The following is a 25786-nucleotide window of genomic DNA, read 5'->3' as shown; positions in this document are numbered from 1 at the left end:
TGGTTCTGCTTATATAGATCAAAGCACAGGGATGAAACATGTTGGTTTTGCAGTGGTAAATACTGCAGGAGAAATACAAATTGTACAGCCCTACCAGAACATTTATTAGCACAACAACTATTAAAATTAGCTCTGAAAACAGCTTGTGAATTGGGGGAAGGGAAGTGCCTTATTGTCTACTCAGCATATGCTATTGGAGTTTGTTTGTCATGGTGTGGGATTTGGAGAGCAAGAGGGTTTACTAATACCACAGGCACACCTATTAAAAACAACTGGCAATATAATCAAAGGTAAAACAAACAAAAGCGCAGACAGTTTTCTGTCATTTCAGCTGCTTGATGTGATTGTGTGATAGATTTAGTTGGCTGGCTAGCAAAGGAAAAGTAGCTAGCCTGCATAGCTACGGTGCATTCGGAAAGTATTCAGACCCCTTACTTTTTTCCACATTTTGTTACGTTACAGCCTTATTCTGAAAATGGATTAAGTCAAATAAAATCTATCTACACACAATACCCCATAATGACAAAGCGATAACATATCGTTTTTAATTCATAAAAAAAGATTTAAAAAATACCTTATTTACATACGTTTTCAGACCCTTTGCTATGAGGCTGGAAATTGAGCTCAGGTCCATCCTGTTTCCATTGATCATCCTTGAGATGTTTCTACAACTTGATTGGAGTCCACCTGTGGTAAATTCAATTGATTGGTCATGATTTGAAAAGGCACACACCTGTCTGTCTATATAAGGTTCCACAGTTGACAGTGAATGTCAGAGCATAAACTAAGCCATGAGGTGGAAGGAATTGTCCCTAGAGCTCCGAGACAAAATTGTGTCGAGGCACAGACGTGGGGAAGGGTACCGATACATATCTGCAGCATTGAAGGTACCCAAGAACACAGTGGCTTCCATCATTCTTAAAAGGAAGAAGTTTGGAACCACAAAGACTCTTCCAAGAGCCGGCTGCTCAGCCAAACCATCCCTACGGTGAATCAGCCCTTATTCAGGAGTTATTCACACGATAATTCCCGGGATCTCAAGCCTTATTGCTTAGTTCATGGACTAAGTCATTTCTGACTTCATTAGGTTCTGAGAGCGATAAATGCCCCACCCACCCACCCACCCAGCCAAAGTCACACCCTTAGTATCCTGCTCATGCAGTTTCCGTAGTGTAGCGATTATCACATTCGCCTAACACGCGAAAGGTCCCCGGTTCGAGACCGGGCGGAAACAAATTTTAACAAATTAGACAGTAAGCCTATTCACTTAGGGCTCGATCCCAATTTAGGAATTCATGCTTTTCCTACGCACTTCTCAGTATTTGCTATTCAGACTTACCCTTTTAAGTCGCGTAACGCACTCTGCTGGGGTGGCTAGCTTGGGCGCTCTGAATAAATTCCTGCTACGTGTGGTCTGAGTTCCATAATGATTCAAATAGGCTACATGTCCCAAATTATTGCAATACTTTAGCTTAATATGATTCACTAATGCTAGCAACCCTCAGGAACAATTCACAAGGATGTGACAGATTAAAGAAAGGTCAACGGAATGAAAGTATGCCAAAATAAATGTTACTGACAGTGGCTCCCGATAGTGGCTAATATTTAACATGATACAAATTGTCAAATAAAACTGGGAAAAGCCCCACAGTGGAGGTGTCATAATACCCATAAAACCTAGCGGTCAAACAGGGAAATGGTTCCAACCATTTTTCCACCATTCATTTTTCCCATAGGGGATTTTAGAAACACTTAAAATAATACATTTGTAGTTCTTTATGATAGCCACATTAGCAGTTAATTAGCATTTAATTTTGGGGGGGTAAATACAGGCGAATATTTTTTATAAAAGTCACCTTGTCCTAGAGAGAATTACACTGTTACCATGCCAGGGTAAGCCAACAAGAAACACAGACCTTTTTTAATTGTTTTTAAAATCCCCTGTGGGGAATATGAATGGTGGAAAAACGATTGGAACCATTACCCTGTTCGACCGCTAGTTCTTATGGGTATTATGACTCCTACTGTGGTACTCTATTTGGGATATTATGGGCGGTAGACTTGTGGGCATTCCTAACATTTTCCATGACTTCCACTCTTTTTCTTGTAGTTTCCGTAGTGTAGTGGTTATCACGTTTGCCTCACACGCGAAAGGTCCCCGGTTCGAAACCGGGTGGGAACAAATTTTAACAAAACAGATAGTGATGACCGAAACAGGGTCATGACTGAAAAAAACGAAACAAATAAATAGGCCTGCAGAATACATGAATAGACCAATCTTAGACCAGAGGCAGATAGTGATAACTGAAAAAAAACGAAACAAATACATAGGCCTACAGAATACATGAAAAGACCAGTCTTAGACATGTCTTTCAATAACCAGAGGCAATGCAATGTTATAAAACAGGTTGTTTGGATCCTGGATGTTAATTGGTTAATAGCAGGGAGTTGAAGCACCACCATCCCAGCATTCTGCGGGTAGTGCCTGTTAGCGGTTCCATTAGATTTATAAATGCGCATCCACTGTCCCACGGCCCAGCCAGTCAATTTATAAACTTCATCTCCCCTGGAAAAATGTGTCTAGACCAATGGTATTCAAACCTTTTCAGCAGGGACACCATGTTTTCCTACAGAATTTCTGGGGTCCTCATTTTTTTGCAATCATTTCTTGTGATCCCACACCAAATACAACTTTAAAATCGGTACGTTACATTTTTTTTTACATCAACAAATAACCTTCAATTACCCAATCAAATACTTTTTTCTAATTAACTTTCTCAAAAACGTTTCTATATTGTCTCATACAATAATCTGTACTCATAATTTTTTGTTCCTAAATAATGAATATATATATCCCCACTGCAGTCCCCCCGACCCCCACTTTAAATATCACTGGTCTAGACAATATTTCCCAATGCCCCTAGGCTAGCATATGGTTTGAAACAGTTGAGGTTTGTCTAAACCTTGCTGTCTGCCTCTCCGACCTGTGGATCAATGTTGCCGTTTTTTTGGTGACCTCCACCGTGCGATGTGTATGAATGTGACCAGAATGACAGCTTCTCTGAGCCAGGCAAATTAATTTATCAGGGTCATTATAATGGATATATCCAAAGAAATGGCAATATAATCCAAGGTAAAACAAACAAAAGTGCAGACAGTTTTCTGTCATTTCAGCTGCTTGATGTGATTGTGTGATAGATTTAGTTGGCTGGCTAGCAAAGGAAAAGTAGCTAGCCTGCATAGCTACAGTGCATTCGGAAAGTATTCAGACCCCTTACTTTTTTCCACATTTTGTTACGTTACAGCCTTATTCTGAAAATGGATTAAGTCAAATAAAATCTATCTTCACACAATACCCCATAATGACAAAGCGATAACATATCATTTTTAATTCATAAAAAAAGATTTAAAAAATACCTTATTTACATACGTTTTCAGACCCTTTGCTATGAGGCTGGAAATTGAGCTCAGGTCCATCCTGTTTCCATTGATCATCCTTGAGATGTTTCTACAACTTGATTGGAGTCCACCTGTGGTAAATTCAATGGATTGGTCATGATTTGAAAAGGCACACACCTGTCTGTCTATATAAGGTTCCACAGTTGACAGTGCATGTCAGAGCATAAACTAAGCCATGAGGTGGAAGGAATTGTCCCTAGAGCTCCGAGACAGGATTGTGTCGAGGCACAGACGTGGGGAAGGGTACCGATACATTTCTGCAGCATTGAAGGTACCCAAGAACACAGTGGCTTCCATCATTCTTAAAAGGAAGAAGTTTGGAACCACCAAGACTCTTCCAAGAGCCAGCTGCTCAGCCAAACCATCCCTACGGTGAATCAGCCCTTATTCAGGAGTTATTCACACGATAATTCCCGGGATCTCAAGCCTTATTGCTTAGTTAATGGACTAAGTCATTTCTGACTTCATTAGGTTCTGAGAGCGATAAATGCCCCACCCACCCAGCCACCCACCCAGCCAAAGTCACACCCTTAGTATCCTACTCATGCAGTTTCTGTAGTGTAGTGTTTATCACGTTCGCCTAACACGCGAAAGGTCCCCGGTTCGAGACCGGGCAGAAACACATTTTAACAAATTAGACAGTAAGCCTATTCACTTAGGGCTCGATCCCAATTTAGGAATTCATTCTTTTCCTACGCACTTCTCAGTATTTGCTATTCAGACTTACCCTTTTAAGTCGCGTAACGCACTCTGCTGGGGTGGCTAGCTTGGGCGCTCTGAATAAATTCCTGCTACGTGTGGTCTGAGTTCCATAATGATTCAAATAGGCTACATGTCCCAAATTATTGCAATACTTTAGCTTAATATGATTCACTAATGCTAGCAACCCTCAGGAACAATTCACAAGGATGTGACAGATTAAAGGTCAACGGAATGAAAGTATGCCAAAATAAATGTATGTGGCTGTTACTGACAGTGGCTCCCGATAGTGGCTAATATTTAACATGATACAAATTGTCAAATAAAACTGGGAAAAGCCCCACAGTGGAGGTGTCATAATACCCATAAAACCTAGCGGTCAAACAGGGAAATGGTTCCAACCATTTTTCCACCATTCATTTTTCCCATAGGGGATTTTAGAAACACAAAAAATAATACATTTGTAGTTCTTTATGATAGCCACATTAGCAGTTAATTAGCATTTAATTTTGGGGGGGTAAATACAGGCGAATATTTTTTATAAAAGTCACCTTGTCCTAGAGAGAATTACACGGTTACCATGCCAGGGTAAGCCAACAAGAAACACAGGCCTTTTTTAAGTGTTTTTAAAATCCCCTGTGGGGAATATGAATGGTGGAAAAACGATTGGAACCATTTCCCTGTTCGACCGCTAGTTCTTATGGGTATTATGACTCCTACTGTGGTACTCTATTTGGGATATTATGGGCGGTAGACTTGTGTGCATTCCTAACATTTTCCATGACTTCCACTCTTTTTCTTGTAGTTTCCGTAGTGTAGTGGTTATCACGTTCGCCTCACATGCGAAAGGTCCCCGGTTCGAAACCGGGTGGAAACTAATTTTAACAAAACAGATAGTGATGACAGAAACAGGGTCATAACTGAAAAAAACTAAACAAATACATAGGCCTGCAGAATACATGAATAGACCAGTCTTAGACATGTCTTTCAATAACCAGAGGCAGATAGTGATAACTGAAAAAAAACGAAACAAATACATAGGCCTACAGAATACATGAATAGACCAGTCTTAGACATGTCTTTCAATAACCAGAGGCAATGCAATGTTATAAAAAAGGTTGTTTGGATCCTGGATGCTAATTGGTTAATAGCAGGGAGTTGAAGCACCACCATCCCAGCAATCTGCGGGTAGTGCCTGTTAGCGGTTCCATTAGATTTATAAATGCGCATCCACTGTCCCACGGCCCAGCCAGTCAATTTATAAACGTCATCTCCCCTGGAAAAATGTGTCTAGACCAATGGTATTCAAACCTTTTCAGCAGGGACACCATTTTTTCCTACAGAATTTCTGGGGTCCCCATTTTTTTGCAATCATTTCTTGTGATCCCACCCCAAATACAACTTTAAAATCGGTACGTTACATTTTTTTTTACATCAACAAATAACCTTCAATTACCCAATCAAATACTTTTTTTTTATTAACTTTCTCAAAAACGTTTCTATATTGTCTCATACAATAATCTGTACTCATAATTTTTTGTTCCTAAATAATGAATATATATATCCCCACTGCAGTCCCTCCGACCCCGACTTTAAATATCACTGGTCTTGACAATATTTCCCAATGCCCCTAGGCTAGCATATGGTTTGAAACAGTTGAGGTTTGTCTAAACCTTGCTGTCTGCCTCTCCGACCTGTGGATCAATGTTGCCGTTTTTTTGGTGACCTCCACCGTGCGATGTGTATGAATGTGACCAGAATGACAGCTTCTCTGAGCCAGGCAAATTAATTTATCAGGGTCATTATAATGGATATATCCAAAGAAATGGCAATATAATCCAAGGTAAAACAAACAAAAGTGCAGACAGTTTTCTGTCATTTCAGCTGCTTGATGTGATTGTGTGATAGACTTAGTTGGCTGGCTAGCAAAGGAAAAGTAGCTAGCCTGCATAGCTACGGTGCATTCGGAAAGTATTCAGACCCCTTACTTTTTTCCACATTTTGTTACGTTACAGCCTTATTCTGAAAATGGATTAAGTCAAATAAAATCTATCTACACACAATACCCCATAATGACAAAGCGATAACATATCATTTTTAATTCATAAAAAAAGATTTAAAAAATACCTTATTTACATACGTTTTCAGACCCTTTGCTATGAGGCTGGAAATTGAGCTCAGGTCCATCCTGTTTCCATTGATCATCCTTGAGATGTTTCTACAACTTGATTGGAGTCCACCTGTGGTAAAGTCAATGGATTGGTCATGATTTGAAAAGGCACACACCTGTCTATCTATATAAGGTTCCACAGTTGACAGTGCATAAACTAAGCCATGAGGTGGAAGGAATTGTCCCTAGAGCTCCGAGACAGGATTGTGTCGAGGCACAGACGTGGGGAAGGGTACCGATACATTTCTGCAGCATTGAAGGTACCCAAGAACACAGTGGCTTCCATCATTCTTAAAAGGAAGAAGTTTGGAACCACCAAGACTCTTCCAAGAGCCAGCTGCTCAGCCAAACCATCCCTACGGTGAATCAGCCCTTATTCAGGAGTTATTCACACGATAATTCCCGGGATCTCAAGCCTTATTGCTTAGTTAATGGACTAAGTCATTTCTGACTTCATTAGGTTCTGAGAGCGATAAATGCCCCACCCACCCAGCCACCCACCCAGCCAAAGTCACACCCTTAGTATCCTACTCATGCAGTTTCTGTAGTGTAGTGGTTATCACGTTCGCCTAACACGCGAAAGGTCCCCGGTTCGAGACCGGGCAGAAACACATTATAACAAATTAGACAGTAAGCCTATTCACTTAGGGCTCGATCCCAATTTAGGAATTCATGCTTTTCCTACGCACTTCTCAGTATTTGCTATTCAGACTTACCCTTTTAAGTCGCGTAACGCACTCTGCTGGGGTGGCTAGCTTGGGCGCTCTGAATAAATTCCTGCTACGTGTGGTCTGAGTTCCATAATGATTCAAATAGGCTACATGTCCCAAATTATTGCAATACTTTAGCTTAATATGATTCACTAATGCTAGCAACCCTCAGGAACAATTCACAAGGATGTGACAGATTAAAGGTCAACGGAATGAAAGTATGCCAAAATAAATGAATGTGGCTGTTACTGACAGTGGCTCCCGATAGTGGCTAATATTTAACATGATACAAATTGTCAAATAAAACTGGGAAAAGCCCCACAGTGGAGGTGTCATAATACCCATAAAACCTAGCGGTCAAACAGGGAAATGGTTCCAACCATTTTTCCACCATTCATTTTTCCCATAGGGGATTTTAGAAACACAAAAAATAATACATTTGTAGTTCTTTATGATAGCCACATTAGCAGTTAATTAGCATTTAATTTTGGGGGGGTAAATACAGGCAAATATTTTTTATAAAAGTCACCTTGTCCTAGAGAGAATTACACGGTTACCATGCCAGGGTAAGCCAACAAGAAACACAGGCCTTTTTTAATTGTTTTTAAAATCCCCTGTGGGGAATATGAATGGTGGAAAAACGATTGGAACCATTTCCCTGTTCGACCGCTAGTTCTTATGGGTATTATGACTCCTACTGTGGTACTCTATTTGGGATATTATGGGCGGTAGACTTGTGTGCATTCCTAACATTTTCCATGACTTCCACTCTTTTTCTTGTAGTTTCCGTAGTGTAGTGGTTATCACGTTCGCCTCACACGCGAAAGGTCCCCGGTTCGAAACCGGGTGGAAACTAATTTTAACAAAACAGATAGTGATGACAGAAACAGGGTCATAACTGAAAAAAACGAAACAAATACATAGGCCTGCAGAATACATGAATAGACCAGTCTTAGACCTGTCTTTCAATAACCAGAGGCAGATAGTGATAACTGAAAAAAAACGAAACAAATACATAGGCCTACAGAATACATGAATAGACCAGTCTTAGACATGTCTTTCAATAACCAGAGGCAATGCAATGTTATAAAAAAGGTTGTTTGGATCCTGGATGCTAATTGGTTAATAGCAGGGAGTTGAAGCACCACCATCCCAGCAATCTGCGGGTAGTGCCTGTTAGCGGTTCCATTAGATTTATAAATGCGCATCCACTGTCCCACGGCCCAGCCAGTCAATTTATAAACGTCATCTCCCCTGGAAAAATGTGTCTAGACCAATGGTATTCAAACCTTTTCAGCAGGGACACCATTTTTTCCTACAGAATTTCTGGGGTCCCCATTTTTTTGCAATCATTTCTTGTGATCCCACCCCAAATACAACTTTAAAATCGGTACGTTACATTTTTTTTTACATCAACAAATAACCTTCAATTACCCAATCAAATACTTTTTTTTAATTAACTTTCTCAAAAACGTTTCTATATTGTCTCATACAATAATCTGTACTCATCATTTTTTGTTCCTAAATAATGAATATATATATCCCCACTGCAGTCCCTCCGACCCCGACTTTAAATATCACTGGTCTAGACAATATTTCCCAATGCCCCTAGGCTAGCATATGGTTTGAAACAGTTGAGGTTTGTCTAAACCTTGCTGTCTGCCTCTCCGACCTGTGGATCAATGTTGCCGTTTTTTTGGTGACCTCCACCGTGCGATGTGTATGAATGTGACCAGAATGACAGCTTCTCTGAGCCAGGCAAATTAATTTATCAGGGTCATTATAATGGATATATCCAAAGAAATGGCAATATAATCCAAGGTAAAACAAACAAAAGTGCAGACAGTTTTCTGTCATTTCAGCTGCTTGATGTGATTGTGTGATAGACTTAGTTGGCTGGCTAGCAAAGGAAAAGTAGCTAGCCTGCATAGCTACGGTGCATTCGGAAAGTATTCAGACCCCTTACTTTTTTCCACATTTTGTTACGTTACAGCCTTATTCTGAAAATGGATTAAGTCAAATAAAATCTATCTACACACAATACCCCATAATGACAAAGCGATAACATATCATTTTTAATTCATAAAAAAAGATTTAAAAAATACCTTATTTACATACGTTTTCAGACCCTTTGCTATGAGGCTGGAAATTGAGCTCAGGTCCATCCTGTTTCCATTGATCATCCTTGAGATGTTTCTACAACTTGATTGGAGTCCACCTGTGGTAAAGTCAATGGATTGGTCATGATTTGAAAAGGCACACACCTGTCTATCTATATAAGGTTCCACAGTTGACAGTGCATAAACTAAGCCATGAGGTGGAAGGAATTGTCCCTAGAGCTCCGAGACAGGATTGTGTCGAGGCACAGACGTGGGGAAGGGTACCGATACATTTCTGCAGCATTGAAGGTACCCAAGAACACAGTGGCTTCCATCATTCTTAAAAGGAAGAAGTTTGGAACCACCAAGACTCTTCCAAGAGCCAGCTGCTCAGCCAAACCATCCCTACGGTGAATCAGCCCTTATTCAGGAGTTATTCACACGATAATTCCCGGGATCTCAAGCCTTATTGCTTAGTTAATGGACTAAGTCATTTCTGACTTCATTAGGTTCTGAGAGCGATAAATGCCCCACCCACCCAGCCACCCACCCAGCCAAAGTCACACCCTTAGTATCCGACTCATGCAGTTTCTGTAGTGTAGTGGTTATCACGTTCGCCTAACACGCGAAAGGTCCCCGGTTTGAGACTGGGCAGAAACACATTATAACAAATTAGACAGTAAGCCTATTCACTTAGGGCTCGATCCCAATTTAGGAATTCATTCTTTTCCTACGCACTTCTCAGTATTTGCTATTCAGACTTACCCTTTTAAGTCGCGTAACGCACTCTGCTGGGGTGGCTAGCTTGGGCGCTCTGAATAAATTCCTGCTACGTGTGGTCTGAGTTCCATAATGATTCAAATAGGCTACATGTCCCAAATTATTGCAATACTTTAGCTTAATATGATTCACTAATGCTAGCAACCCTCAGGAACAATTCACAAGGATGTGACAGATTAAAGGTCAACGGAATGAAAGTATGCCAAAATAAATGAATGTGGCTGTTACTGACAGTGGCTCCCGATAGTGGCTAATATTTAACATGATACAAATTGTCAAATAAAACTGGGAAAAGCCCCACAGTGGAGGTGTCATAATACCCATAAAACCTAGCGGTCAAACAGGGAAATGGTTCCAACCATTTTTCCACCATTCATTTTTCCCATAGGGGATTTTAGAAACACAAAAAATAATACATTTGTAGTTCTTTATGATAGCCACATTAGCAGTTAATTAGCATTTAATTTTGGGGGGGTAAATACAGGCAAATATTTTTTATAAAAGTCACCTTGTCCTAGAGAGAATTACACGGTTACCATGCCAGATAAGCCAACAAGAAACACAGGCCTTTTTTAATTGTTTTTAAAATCCCCTGTGGGGAATATGAATGGTGGAAAAACGATTGGAACCATTTCCCTGTTCGACCGCTAGTTCTTATGGGTATTATGACTCCTACTGTGGTACTCTATTTGGGATATTATGGGCGGTAGACTTGTGGGCATTCCTAACATACATGAAGGGACGTCGCGTGCGCCATCCGTATGGTTAGTGAGAAAGTCCATGTTGCAAATGTACGCTCCCTTACTAGACGTCCGACCACGTCCGATAAATCCGCGGACGGCGTCGGGCCGCTCACGGGGGCCGGATCTTCCAGGAAGTCATCGAACGGAGTCTCTCGGACCTTTAGTTTCCGTTTAATAAAATTTTCTAATTTTGGTCATTTCCTTGCAGTCCCGGATTATTCCACGAGAGGGCGTATGGAATCATATTGCAAATGTAACATATATCACCAATCGCGACACGGCTTTTTCTCCTAAACGGAAGATAATTCGAAGACGAAACTCGGTCTGCGTGGGTTTGGCATAATGGGCAGTTGGCCCCGAACAGGATGGAGTCGAGGCCTCGACGCTTTTCGAGTTAAGGCTATTTTTCTGGGATTGAAAGTCAAACAGGAAAATAGAGTGCTGATTTGACCGCTTCACATCAAACTACATGAGCCTACGGTGTCAGGAGAAAAGGAACCATGCATTTACCAATGTTCATTTCAGAGAAATTGTACAATGACACATTGGTGATATTCAACAACAAGAGTTTTTTTTTTCAAAAAAGTTACATATCCAGTTGCAGCGTGTTCAGATGAGTCCGTTAAGGCAGGTTTCGGAGCTCTGCGAGATTTCTGTGATTTTCTGTGATTTTCTGAAACAACACACACTTGTTCAACCCTCTGTAAATAAGTCAGTTCTTAAGAGAAACACTTAAAACTCAATATTCTATAAGAGCCTAACGTTCAGATTCCTGTGTCAACCAGAAATGCCTTATAATGGTGTCATAGGGGCTGTTTTGAAGGGTTAAAAAGGTCAGATCTTTCCACAACTTCATATGTGTGACTAGGCAACCCTCATGAACTGTAAATCAGTCATTTATCCCATCAGATGTCAAAGAAAAGCTCTCTCAAACACACACACAGCAAGGACGGAGTGACACAGTGCGGTGCTTAAAGACACAAAGAGCCTGCAATGGCATTACCATTATCTCTAGGCTGAGACGAGTTCAATGAGACGCCCCGCTTGACCGTAGCTTGCTCGGTATGAGCGCAGTGACCGTGAGAAAACTAGGCCCAAAATGAGGCCTGCACCAATATGTCAAGTGCTTATGGGTGACAGTGAGAGAACCATTAGGGTTAGAAGCACAATTCAACCTCAGGAGCGTTCCTGAGGTCCTCCCGATCTGTGCAAGCCTAACCTTGACCCTGTGGCATTAACCCTTCACAGTGAAAAGAAGGTGTTTAGATCAAACTGTGTGCAATGACTTCTCTCCCCATAGGAATACATTGACAATTCTCCTAAATTCAACCTGAAGTCTATGTGGGTTATGAATGCCTTGTGAACCTGTCTTCTATAACAATCCATCAGGCTACTGTGAGGTCTACCTGTGTCGATTCTAAGGTTCCTGGAGCAACCGGAAAATGTTAAAATCACCCTAGAGCTATTGTCATATAAGCAACCTGCAGATAGTGAAAATCACGCAACTCAACCATCTGTTACTCAGTCAATTCTTAAGGTAGAGACTTCTTATTCAGGATTCTGTTTATGTCTACCCCAAAGACAACGTGTGTGAAGCAACAGCTTCCTGTGACAACCGGAAGTGGTTAAAAACACTCAAGAGCTATTGTCATATTGCCACCTGCAGATAGTGAAAATCACGCAACTCAACCATCTGTTACTCAGTCAATTCTTAAGGTAGAGACTTCTTATTCAGGATTCTGTTTATGTCTACCCCAAAGACAACGTGTGTGAAGCAAGAGCTTCCTGTGACAACCGGAAGTGGTTAAAATCACCCAAGTGCTATTGTCATATGGACAACATGCATATAGTGAAAATCACGCAACTCAACCATCTGTCATTCAGTCAATTCTTAAGGTAGAGACTTCTTATTCAGGATTCTGTTTATGTCTACCCCAAAGACAACGTGTGTAAAGCAAGAGCTTCCTGTGACAACCGGAAGTGGTTAAAATCACCCAAGAGCTATTGTCATATTACGTGCGCATAGTGAAAATCACGCAACTCAACCATCTGTTACTCAGTCAATTCTTAAGGTAGAGACTTCTTATTCAGGATTCTGTTTATGTCTACCCCAAAGACAACGTGTGTGAAGCAAGAGCTTCCTGTGACAACCGGAAGTGGTTAAAAACACCCAAGAGCTATTGTCATATTGCCACCTGCAGATAGTGAAAATCACGCAACTCAACCATCTGTTACTCAGTCAATTCTTAAGGTAGAGACTTCTTATTCAGGATTCTGTTTATGTCTACCCCAAAGACAACGTGTGTTGAGTAAGAACTTCATGTGACAACGGGAAGTGGTTAAAACAGCCTAGAGCTATTGTCATATGGTCAACCTGCATATAGTGAAAATCACGCAACTCAACCATCTGTTACTCAGTCAATTCTTAAGGTAGAGACTTCTTATTCAGGATTCTGTTTATGTCTACCCCAAAGACAACGTGTGTGAAGCAAGAGCTTCCTGTGACAACCGGAAGTGGTTGAAATCACCCAAGAGCTATTGTCATATTATATGCGCATAGTGAAAATCACGCAACTCAACCATCTGTTACTCAGTCAATTCTTAAGGTAGAGACTTCTTATTCAGGATTCTGTTTATGTCTACCCCAAAGACAACGTGTGTGAAGCAAGAGCTTCCTGTGACAACCGGAAGTGGTTAAAAACACCCAAGAGCTATTGTCATATTACGTGCGCATTGTGAAAATCACGCAACTCAACCATCTGTTACTCAGTCAATTCTTAAGGTAGAGACTTCTTATTCAGGATTCTGTTTATGTCTACCCCAAAGACAACGTGTGTGAAGCAAGAGCTTCCTGTGACAACCAGAAGTGGTTAAAAACACCCAAGAGCTATTGTCATATTACGTGCACATAGTGAAAATCACGCAACTCAACCATCTGTTACTCAGTCAATTCTTAAGGTAGAGACTTCTTATTCAGGATTCCATTTATGTCTACCCCAAAGACAACGTGTGTTGAGTAAGAACTTCCTGTGACAACGGGAAGTGGTTAAAACAGCCTAGAGCTATTGTCATATTGCCACCTGCAGATAGTGAAAATCACGCAACTCAACCATCTGTTATTCAGTCAATTCTTAAGGTAGAGACTTCTTATTCAGGATTCTGTTTATGTCTACCCCAAAGACAACGTGTGTGAAGCAAGAGCTTCCTGTGACAACCGGAAGTGGTTAAAAACACCCAAGAGCTATTGTCATATTGCCACCTGCAGATAGTGAAAATCACGCAACTCAACCATCTGTTACTCAGTCAATTCTTAAGGTAGAGACTTCATATTCAGGATTCTGTATATGCCTACCCCAAAGACAACGTGTGTCTATTCTTTTTGCAAAAAAAACAAAAACACACACACACAATTTGGCCATAGGTACATAGTGTGGGGCTTAGAGGCTTATACCGTCTTCAATAGTTACTTTCGTTCAAACGATTCAAGAACCGTCAGACCTAGAGCTCCGACATTTTAGAAACCTGTTCTAGATCTCAAGTCGATAGTGCACGGTGATTTATGGGGCTCTAGAAGGTTCTCTGACCGAGAAACCGCCTCGTACATTTGCAATATTTTCAATTCATTTTGAATATCACGGACATGGCGACATGTAGAAATGTCCCAGAGTCGCAAGACTAGGTGCATTGAAACCGCCTCGGCCCATAGAGACGGACCCCAATGTCTCTGTCCGATAGCTCATTCAGGGACCCTGTAGTAACGCCCTGAAAAAGTGGATTTTCAGCACCAATTAAGGCCATTGCTCGGGCACCGAATGACCTATCGAGCCGAAACTTGGGATTCGGGGTCGCCTCACATAGGCCTACACATAATGTCAGAGCTGGACCCGCAGCTATAACGTAACTATGTGTTTTAGGTTTTTTTATGGTTAAAATTGAAAGCACTGTGAATTATGGGCCTTCTCTGACATATGTGATAGTTGGCTTCTATACGAGTTGGAAACAGTGGATTTGGTGTCAGATGCTATCAGTTTGGTGTCAAAATGACATCTAATTGACTGATGGACGCTGACTGCTGGGTGACGAGCAATGGAGAGGAACCACAGTCACTGCCCGGCCATCCCGAGTTCATCGAGCCAGTCAATAATGCGTTTCTGCAGTATTTTTGAGCATGCCTAATTTTGTGATGCTAAATGCCCATTGAATCATATTGCAAACGTAACGCGCAATATTGCAAATGTAACGCGCATTTGCAATATGATTCAACAGCAAAAAATATCACCAAAGTTGACATGATGAAATCAACACAACGAGCGATGGAGAGGAACCACAGTCACTGCACGGCCATCCCGAGATCATCGGGCCAGTCAATTATGCATTCTGAGCATGTCAAATTCGTTAAAAATGTTAAAAGCAACAGAGTCCCACTTCTCCCTCATCATACATGACAAGTAGACCATCTGCGTTGATTGATGGCTCAACATAGGGATATATATCATTTGGGCAGTATAAATGCCATTTGGACCATGGTTCACTGACTTTTGGGTTTGGAAACTGACTTCCTATGATCGTACATGGCAAACGGACAAACATACTGATGTGGCACATTCAATACTTTCATACATGTATAATTGACAAAAAAATAATTGGACATTTCATTTGCACATTTCTAATGGCATTTGGCAAAAAATATAAATATGTCACTTTTGACTTCCTATGAAATCATATTCCAAATGCACAAATCATATGCCTTATGCACAAGCAAATATGTCACTTTTGACTTCCTATGAAATCATATTCCAAATGCACAAAACATATGCCTTATGCACAAGCAAAAGCAACCCAAAAAACGACATCAATAAAAAACGTCAGAAGCATGTTCATACAGCTCTTATACATGTGTAATTGACATAACAATCGAAAAAAATTCGAAAAACGGTCCAGAAACCACTTTTTTACAAGGTGCTAAGTTTTCAAAAAAAAATAATTTTATCAAAATCTGAGACTTGGGTAAGAATTGGGTATCATTTGCTGTATGAAAATCCAAGGTGGAGCGCGCTCGCCATCTAAAGGAAATTTGGGGTGTTACAATTGGCAATTGCCATCGGAAAATTGCCATATGATTGGCCCGGAGATGGGCCGCTTTGGGTGGTTTTTGCAATCGTGTGTATGATTCGTGCTATGCCAATATGTTGCCATGTTATTTTGTCCAAATCAGGGGGGTATTCCCTTACATTTTCCATGACTTCCACTCTTTTTCTTGTAGTTTCCGTAGTGTAGTGGTTATCACGTTCGCCTCACACGCGAAAGGTCCCCGGTTCAAAACCGGGTGGAAGCTAATTTTAACAAAACAGATAGTGATGACAGAAACAGGGTCATAACTGAAAAAAACGAAACAAATACATAGGCCTGCAGAATACATGAATAGACCAGTCTTAGACATGTCTTTCAATAACCAGAGGCAGATAGTGATAACTGAAAAAAAACGAAACAAATACATAGGCCTACAGAATACATGAATAGACCAGTCTTAGACATGTCTTTCAATAACCAGAGGCAATGCAATGTTATAAAAAAGGTTGTTTGGATCCTGGATGCTAATTGGTTAATAGCAGGGAGTTGAAGCACCACCATCCTAGCAATCTGCGGGTAGTGCCTGTTAGCGGTTCCATTAGATTTATAAATGCGCATCCACTGTCCCACGGCCCAGCCAGTCAATTTATAAACTTCATCTCCCCTGGAAAAATGTGTCTAGACCAATGGTATTCAAACCTTTTCAGCAGGGACACCATTTTTTCCTACAGAATTTCTGGGGTCCCCATTTTTTTGCAATCATTTCTTGTGATCCCACCCCAAATACAACTTTAAAATCGGTACGTTACATTTTTTTTTACATCAACAAATAACCTTCAATTACCCAATCAAATACTTTTTTTCTAATTAAATTTCTCAAAAACGTTTCTATATTGTCTCATACAATAATCTGTACTCATAATATTTTGTTCATAAATAATGAATATATATCCCCACTGCAGTCCCCCCGACCCCGACTTCAAATATACTTGGTCTAGACAATATTTCCCAATGCCCCTAGGCTAGCATATGGTTTGAAACAGTTGAGGTTTGTCTAAACCTTGCTGTTTGCCTCTCCGACCTGTGGATCAATGTTGCCGTTTTTTTGGTGACCTCCACCGTGCGATGTGTATGAATGTGACCAGAATGACAGCTTCTCTGAGCCAGGCAAATTAATTTATCAGGGTCATTATAATGGATATATCCAAAGAAATGGCAATATAATCCAAGGTAAAACAAACAAAAGTGCAGACAGTTTTCTGTCATTTCAGCTGCTTGATGTGATTGTGTGATAGATTTAGTTGGCTGGCTAGCAAAGGAAAAGTAGCTAGCCTGCATAGCTACAGTGCATTCGGAAAGTATTCAGACCCCTTACTTTTTTCCACATTTTGTTACGTTACAGCCTTATTCTGAAAATGGATTAAGTCAAATAAAATCTATCTACACACAATACCCCATAATGACAAAGCGATAACATATCATTTTTAATTCATAAAAAAAGATTTAAAAAATACCTTATTTACATACGTTTTCAGACCCTTTGCTATGAGGCTGGAAATTGAGCTCAGGGCCATCCTGTTTCCATTGATCATCCTTGAGATGTTTCTACAACTTGATTGGAGTCCACCTGTGGTAAATTCAATGGATTGGTCATGATTTGAAAAGGCACACACCTGTCTGTCTATATAAGGTTCCACAGTTGACAGTGCATGTCAGAGCATAAACTAAGCCATGAGGTGGAAGGAATTGTCCCTAGAGCTCCGAGACAGGATTTTGTCGAGGCACAGACGTGGGGAAGGGTACCGATACATTTCTGCAGCATTGAAGGTACCCAAGAACACAGTGGCTTCCATCATTCTTAAAAGGAAGAAGTTTGGAACCACCAAGACTCTTCCAAGAGCCGGCTGCTCAGCCAAACCATCCCTACGGTGAATCAGCCCTTATTCAGGAGTTATTCACACGATAATTCCCGGGATCTCAAGCCTTATTGCTTAGTTACTGGACTAAGTAATTTCTGACTTCATTAGGTTCTGAGAGCGATAAATGCCCCACCCACCCAGCCACCCACCCAGCCAAAGTCACACCCTTAGTATCCTACTCATGCAGTTTCCGTAGTGTAGCGGTTATCACGTTCGCCTAACACGCGAAAGGTCCCCGGTTCGAGACCGGGCGGAAACACATTTTAACAAATTAGACAGTAAGCCTATTCACTTAGGGCTCGATCCAAATTTAGGAATTCATGCTTTTCCTACGCACTTCTCAGTATTTGCTATTCAGACTTACCCTTTTAAGTCGCGTAACGCACTCTGCTGGGGTGGCTAGCTTGGGCGCTCTGAATAAATTCCTGCTACGTGTGGTCTGAGTTCCATAATGATTCAAATAGGCTACATGTCCCAAATTATTGCAATACTTTAGCTTAATATGATTCACTAATGCTAGCAACCCTCAGGAACAATTCACAAGGATGTGACAGATTAAAGAAAGGTCAACGGAATGAAAGTATGCCAAAATAAATGTATGTGGCTGTTACTGACAGCGGCTCCCGATAGTGGCTAATATTTAACATGATACAAATTGTCAAATAAAACTGGGAAAAGCCCCACAGTGGAGGTGTCATAATACCCATAAAACCTAGCGGTCAAACAGGGAAATGGTTCCAACCATTTTTCCACTATTCATTTTTCCCTTAGGGGATTTTAGAAACACTTAAAATAATACATTTGTAGTTCTTTATGATCGCCACGTTAGCAGTTAATTAGCATTTAATTTTGGGGGGGTAAATACAGGCGAAAATCTTTTATAAAAGTCACCTTGTCCTAGAGAGAATTACACGGTTACCATGCCAGGGTAAGCCAACAAGAAACACAGGCCTTTTTTAATTGTTTTTAAAATCCCCTGTGGGGAATATGAATGGTGGAAAAACGATTGGAACCATTTCCCTGTTCGACCGCTAGTTCTTATGGGTATTATGACTCCTACTGTGGTACTCTATTTGGGATATTATGGGCGGTAGACTTGTGGGCATTCCTAACATTTTCCATGACTTCCACTCTTTTTCTTGTAGTTTCCGTAGTGTAGTGGTTATCAAGTTTGCCTCACATGCGAAAGGTCCCCGGTTAGAAACCAAGCGCATTTTTTTTTTAACAAAACAGATAGTGATGACAGAAACAGGATCATAACTGAAAAAAACGAAACAAATACATAGGCCTGCAGAATACATGAATAGACCAGTCTTAGACATGTCTTTCAATAACCAGAGGCAGATAGTGATAACTGAAATAAAAATGAAACTAATACATAGGCCTACAGAATACATGAAAAGACCAGTCTTAGACATGTCTTTCAATAACCAGAGGCAATGCAATGTCATAAAACAGGTTGTTTGGATCCTGGATGCTAATTGGTTAATAGCAGGGAGTTGAAGCACCACCATCCCAGCATTCTGCGGGTAGTGCCTGTTAGCGGTTCCATTAGATTTATAAATGCGCATCCACTGTCCCACGGCCCAGTCAGTCAATTTATAAACTTCATCTCCCCTGGAAAAATGTGTCTAGACCAATGGTATTCAAACCTTTTCAGCAGGGACACCATGTTTTCCTACAGAATTTCTGGGGTCCCCATTTTTTTTCAATCATTTATTGTGATCCCACCCCAAACACAACTTTAAAATCGGTACGTTACATTTTTTTTTTACATCAACAAATAACCTTCAATTACCCAATCAAATACTTTTTTTCTAATTAACTTTCTCAAAAACGTTTCTATATTGTCTCATACAATAATCTGTACTCATAATTTTTTGTTCCTAAATAATGAATATATATATCCCCACTGCAGTCCCCCCGACCCCGACTTTAAATATCACTGGTCTAGACAATATTTCCCAATGCCCCTAGGCTAGCATATGGTTTGAAACAGTTGAGGTTTGTCTAAACCTTGCTGTCTGCCTCTCCGACCTGTGGATCAATGTTGCCGTTTTTTTGGTGACCTCCACCGTGCGATGTGTATGAATGTGACCAGAATGACAGCTTCTCTGAGCCAGGCAAATTAATTTATCAGGGTCATTATAATGGATATATCCAAAGAAATGGCAATATAATCCAAGGTAAAACAAACAAAAGTGCAGACAGTTTTCTGTCATTTCAGCTGCTTGATGTGATTGTGTGATAGATTTAGTTGGCTGGCTAGCAAAGGAAAAGTAGCTAGCCTGCATAGCTACAGTGCATTCGGAAAGTATTCAGACCCCTTACTTTTTTCCACATTTTGTTACGTTACAGCCTTATTCTGAAAATGGATTAAGTCAAATAAAATCTATCTACACACAATACCCCATAATGACAAAGCGATAACATATCATTTTTAATTCATAAAAAAAGATTTAAAAAATACCTTATTTACATACGTTTTCAGACCCTTTGCTATGAGGCTGGAAATTGAGCTCAGGTCAATCCTGTTTCCATTGATCATCCTTGAGATGTTTCTACAACTTGATTGGAGTCCACCTGTGGTAAATTCAATGGATTGGTCATGATTTGAAAAGGCACACACCTGTCTGTCTATATAAGGTTCCACAGTTGACAGTGCATGTCAGAGCATAAACTAAGCCATGAGGTGGAAGGAATTGTCCCTAGAGCTCCGAGACAGGATTTTGTCGAGGCACAGACGTGGGGAAGGGTACCAATACATTTCTGCAGCATTGAAGGTACCCAAGAACACAGTGGCTTCCATCATTCTTAAAAGGAAGAAGTTTGGAACCACCAAGACTCTTCCAAGAGCCGGCTGCTCAGCCAAACCATCCCTACGGTGAATCAGCCCTTATTCAGGAGTTATTCACACGATAATTCCCGGGATCTCAAGCCTTATTGCTTAGTTACTGGACTAAGTAATTTCTGACTTCATTAGGTTCTGAGAGCGATAAATACCCCACCCACCCAGCCACCCACCCAGCCAAAGTCACACCCTTAGTATCCTACTCATGCAGTTTCCGTAGTGTAGCGGTTATCACGTTCGCCTAACACGCGAAAGGTCCCCGGTTCTAGACCGGGCGGAAACACATTTTAACAAATTAGACAGTAAGCCTATTCACTTAGGGCTCGATTCCAAATTTAGGAATTCATGCTTTTCCTACGCACTTCTCAGTATTTGCTATTCAGACTTACCCTTTTAAGTCGCGTAACGCACTCTGCTGGGGTGGCTAGCTTGGGCGCTCTGAATAAATTCCTGCTACGTGTGGTCTGAGTTCCATAATGATTCAAATAGGCTACATGTCCCAAATTATTGCAATACTTTAGCTTAATATGATTCACTAATGCTAGCAACCCTCAGGAACAATTCACAAGGATGTGACAGATTAAAGAAAGGTCAACGGAATGAAAGTATGCCAAAATAAATGTATGTGGCTGTTACTGACAGTGGGTCCCGATAGTGGCTAATATTTAACATGATACAAATTGTCAAATAAAACTGGTAAAAGCCCCACAGTGGAGGTGTCATAATACCCATAAAACCTAGCGGTCAAACAGGGAAATGGTTCCAACCATTTTTCCACCATTCATTTTTCCCATAGGGTATTTTAGAAACACTTAAAATAATACATTTGTAGTTCTTTATGATCGCCACATTAGCAGTTAATTAGCATTTAATTTTGGGGGGGTAAATACAGGCAAATATTTTTTATAAAAGTCACCTTGTCCTAGAGAGAATTACACGGTTACCATGCCAGGGTAAGCCAACAAGAAACACAGGCCTTTTTTAATTGTTTTTAAAATCCCCTGTGGGGAAGATGAATGGTGGAAAAACGATTGGAACCATTTCCCTGTTCGACCGCTAGTTCTTATGGGTATTATGACTCCTACTGTGGTACTCTATTTGGGATATTATGGGCGGTAGACTTGTGGGCATTCCTAACATTTTCCATGACTTCGACTCTTTTCTTGTAGTTTCTGTAGTGTAGTGGTTATCACGTTCGCCTCACACGCGAAAGGTCCCTGGTTCGAAACAGGGCGAAAAACAATTTTAACAAAACAGATAGTGATGACCGAAACAGGGTCATAACTGAAAAAAACGAAACAAATAAATAGGCCTGCAGAATACATGAATAGACCAATCTTAGACAAGAGGCAGATAGTGATAACTGAAAAAAAACGAAACAAATACATAGGCCTACAGAATACATGAAAAGACCAGTCTTAGACATGTCTTTCAATAACCAGAGGCAATGCAATGTTATAAAACAGGTTGTTTGGATCCTGGATGCTAATTGGTTAATAGCAGGGAGTTGAAGCACCACCATCCCAGCACTCTGCGGGTAGTGCCTGTTAGCGGTTCCATTAGATTTATAAATGCGCATCCACTGTCCCACGGCCCAGCCAGTCAATTTATAAACTTCATCTCCCCTGGAAAAATGTGTCTACACCAATGGTATTCAAACCTTTTCAGCAGGGACACCATGTTTTCCTACAGAATTTCTGGGGTCCCCATTTTTTTGCAATCATTTCTTGTGATCCCACCCCAAATACAACTTTAAAATCGGTACGTTACATTTTTTTTACATCAACAAATAACCTTCAATTACCCAATCAAATACTTTTTTTCTAATTAACTTTCTCAAAAACGTTTCTATATTGTCTCATACAATAATCTGTACTCATAATTTTTTGTTCCTAAATAATGAATATATATATCCCCACTGCAGTCCCCCCGACCCCGACTTTAAATATCACTGGTCTAGACAATATTTCCCAATGCCCCTAGGCTAGCATATGGTTTGAAACAGTTGAGGTTTGTCAATTCAAATAGGCTACATGTCCCAAATTATTGCAATACTTTAGCTTAATATGATTCACTAATGCTAGCAACCCTCAGGAACAATTCACAAGGATGTGACAGATTAAAGAAAGGTCAACGGAATGAAAGTATGCCAAAATAAATGTATGTGGCTGTTACTGACAGTGGCTCCCGATAGTGGCTAATATTTAACATGATACAAATTGTCAAATAAAACTGGGAAAAGCCCCACAGTGGAGGTGTCATAATACCCATAAAACCTAGCGGTCAAACAGGGAAATGGTTCCAACCATTTTTCCACTATTCATTTTTCCCATAGGGGATTTTAGAAACACTTAAAATAATACATTTGTAGTTCTTTATGATAGCCACATTAGCAGTTAATTAGCATTTAATTTTGGGGGGGTAAATACAGGCGAATATTTTTTATAAAAGTCACCTTGTCCTAGAGAGAATTACACGGTTACCATGCCAGGGTAAGCCAACAAGAAACAAAGGCCTTTTTTAATTGTTTTTAAAATCCCCTGTGGGGAATATGAATGGTGGAAAAACGATTGGAACCATTTCCCTGTTCGACCGCTAGTTCTTATGGGTATTATGACTCCTACTGTGGTAATCTATTTGGGATATTATGGGCGGTAGACTTGTGGGCAGTCCTAACATTTTCCATGACTTCCACTCTTTTTCTTGTAGTTTCCGTAGTGTAGTGGTTATCACGTTCGCCTCACACGCAAAAGGTCCCTGGTTTGAAACCGGGCGGAAACAAATTTTAACAAAACAGATAGTGATGACAGAAACAGGGTCATAACTGAAAAAAACTAAACAAATAAATAGGCCTGCAGAATACATGAATAGACCAGTCTTAGACATGTCTTTCAATAACCAGAGGCAGATAGTGATAACTGAAAAAAAACGAAACAAATACATAGGCCTACAGAATACATGAATAGACCAGTCTTAGACATGTCTTTCAATAACCAGAGGCAATGCAAAGTTATAAAACAGGTTGTTTGGATCCTGGATGCTAATTGGTTAAGAGCAGGGAGTTGAAGCACCACCATCCCAGCATTCTGCGGGTAGTGCCTGTTAGCGGATCCATTAGATTTATAAATGCGCATCCACTGTCCCACGGCCCAGCCAGTCAATTTATAAACTTCATCTCCCCTGGAAAAATGTGTCTAGACCAATGGTATTCAAACCTTTTCAGCAGGGACACCATGTTTTCCTACAGAATTTCTGGGGTCCCCATTTTTTTGCAATCATTTCTTGTGATCCCACCCCAAATACAACTTTGAAATCGGTACGTTACATTTTTTTTTACATCAACAAATAACCTTCAATAACCCTATCAAATACTTTTTTTCTAATGAACTTTCTCAAAAACGTTTCTATATTGTCTCATACAATAATCTGTACTATAAATTTTTTGTTCCTAAATAATGAATATATATATCCCCACTGCAGTCCCCCCGACCCCGACTTTAAATATCACTGGTCTAGACAATATTTCCCAATGCCCCTAGGTTAGCATATGGTTTGAAACAGTTGAGGTTTGTCTAAACCTTGCTGTCTGCCTCTCCGACCTGTGGATCAATGTTGCCGTTTTTTTTGGTGACCTCCACCGTGCGATGTGTATGAATGTGACCAGAATGACAGCTTCCCTGAGACAGGCAAATTAATTTATCAGGGTCATTATAATGGATATATCCAAAGAAATGGCAATATAATCCAAGGTAAAACAAACAAAAGTGCAGACAGTTTTCTGTCATTTCAGCTGCTTGATGTGATTGTGTGATAGATTTAGTTGGCTGGCTAGCAAAGGAAAAGTAGCTAGCCTGCATAGCTACAGTGCATTCGGAAAGTATTCAGACCCCTTACTTTTTTCCACATTTTGTTACGTTACAGCCTTATTCTGAAAATGGATTAAGTCAAATAAAATCTATCTACACACAATACCCCATAATGACAAAGCGATAACATATCATTTTTAATTCATAAAAAAAGATTTTAAAAATACCTTATTTACATACGTTTTCAGACCCTTTGCTATGAGGCTGGAAATTGAGCTCAGGTCCATCCTGTTTCCATTGATCATCCTTGAGATGTTTCTACAACTTGATTGGAGTCCACCTGTGGTAAATTCAATGGATTGGTCATGATTTGAAAAGGCACACACCTGTCTTTCTATATAAGGTTCAACAGTTGACAGTGCATGTCAGAGCATAAACTAAGCCATGAGGTGGAAGGAATTGTCCCTAGAGCTCCGAGACAGGATTGTGTCGAGGCACAGACGTGGGGAAGGGTACCGATACATTTCTGCAGCATTGAAGGTACCCAAGAACACAGTGGCTTCCATCATTCTTAAAAGGAAGAAGTTTGGAACCACCAAGACTCTTCCAAGAGCCGGCTGCTCAGCCAAACCATCCCTACGGTGAATCAGCCCTTATTCAGGAGTTATTCACACGATAGTTCACAGGATCTCAAGCCTTATTGCTTAGTTAATGAGCTGGGTCATTTCTGACTTCATTAGGTTCTGAGAGCGATAAATGCCCCACCCACCCACCCAGCCAAAGTCACACCCTTAGTATCCTACTCATGCAGTTTCCGTAGTGTAGCGGTTATCACGTTCGCCTAACACGCGAAAGGAGACCGGGCGGAAGCACATTTTAACAAATTAGACAGTAAGCCTATTCACTTAGGGCTCGATCCCTATTTAGGAATTCATGCTTTTCCTACGCACTTCTCAGTATTTGCTATTCAGACTTACCCTTTTAAGTCGCGTAACGCACTCTGCTGGGGTGGCTAGCTTGGGCGCTCTGAATAAATTCCTGCTACGTGTGGTCTGAGTTCCATAATGATTCAAATAGGCTACATGTCCCAAATTATTGCAATACTTTAGCTTAATATGATTCACTAATGCTAGCAACCCTCAGGAACAATTCACAAGGATGTGACAGATTAAAGAAAGGTCAACGGAATGAAAGTATGCCAAAATAAATGTATGTGGCTGTTACTGACAGTGGCTCCCGATAGTGGCTAATATTTAACATGATACACATTGTCAAATAAAACTGGGAAAAGCCCCACAGTTGAGGTGTCATAATACCCATAAAACCTAGCGGTCAAACAGGGAAATAGTTCCAACCATTTTTCCACCATTCATTTTTCCCATAGGGGATTTTAGAAACACTTAAAATAATACATTTGTAGTTCTTTATGATAGCCACATTAGCAGTTAATTAGCATTTAATTTTGGGGGGGTAAATACAG

At 40.5% G+C, this 25786-nt stretch overlaps 9 non-coding genes across 9 annotated transcripts; all 9 read left to right on the top strand.

The window, feature by feature from the left end:
* Positions 1 to 1161: 1161 nt before the first annotated feature.
* On the top strand, positions 1162 to 1234 carry trnav-aac (transfer RNA valine (anticodon AAC)). Its single transcript has one exon. It is a non-coding gene; the product is annotated as a tRNA-Val (tRNA).
* An 875-nt stretch (positions 1235 to 2109) lies between these two features.
* trnav-cac (transfer RNA valine (anticodon CAC)) lies at positions 2110 to 2182 on the top strand. The gene has a single exon. It is a non-coding gene; the product is annotated as a tRNA-Val (tRNA).
* Positions 2183 to 4008: 1826 nt separating this feature from the next.
* On the top strand, positions 4009 to 4081 carry trnav-aac (transfer RNA valine (anticodon AAC)). Its single transcript has one exon. It is a non-coding gene; the product is annotated as a tRNA-Val (tRNA).
* An 881-nt stretch (positions 4082 to 4962) lies between these two features.
* On the top strand, positions 4963 to 5035 carry trnav-cac (transfer RNA valine (anticodon CAC)). Its single transcript has one exon. It is a non-coding gene; the product is annotated as a tRNA-Val (tRNA).
* A 1831-nt stretch (positions 5036 to 6866) lies between these two features.
* On the top strand, positions 6867 to 6939 carry trnav-aac (transfer RNA valine (anticodon AAC)). Its single transcript has one exon. It is a non-coding gene; the product is annotated as a tRNA-Val (tRNA).
* Positions 6940 to 7820: 881 nt separating this feature from the next.
* trnav-cac (transfer RNA valine (anticodon CAC)) lies at positions 7821 to 7893 on the top strand. The gene has a single exon. It is a non-coding gene; the product is annotated as a tRNA-Val (tRNA).
* A 1831-nt stretch (positions 7894 to 9724) lies between these two features.
* trnav-aac (transfer RNA valine (anticodon AAC)) lies at positions 9725 to 9797 on the top strand. The gene has a single exon. It is a non-coding gene; the product is annotated as a tRNA-Val (tRNA).
* An 8038-nt stretch (positions 9798 to 17835) lies between these two features.
* trnav-aac (transfer RNA valine (anticodon AAC)) lies at positions 17836 to 17908 on the top strand. The gene has a single exon. It is a non-coding gene; the product is annotated as a tRNA-Val (tRNA).
* Positions 17909 to 20710: 2802 nt separating this feature from the next.
* Positions 20711 to 20783, top strand: trnav-aac (transfer RNA valine (anticodon AAC)). The gene has a single exon. It is a non-coding gene; the product is annotated as a tRNA-Val (tRNA).
* The last annotated feature ends 5003 nt before the right edge of the window (positions 20784 to 25786 follow it).

This window comes from Salmo trutta, chromosome 21 (assembly GCF_901001165.1).
Source record: "Salmo trutta chromosome 21, fSalTru1.1, whole genome shotgun sequence".
Taxonomy (NCBI): Eukaryota; Metazoa; Chordata; class Actinopteri; order Salmoniformes; family Salmonidae; genus Salmo; species Salmo trutta.
The sequence above is the reverse complement of the archived record's forward strand: the minus strand, read 5'-3'. Positions and strand labels throughout refer to the sequence as shown.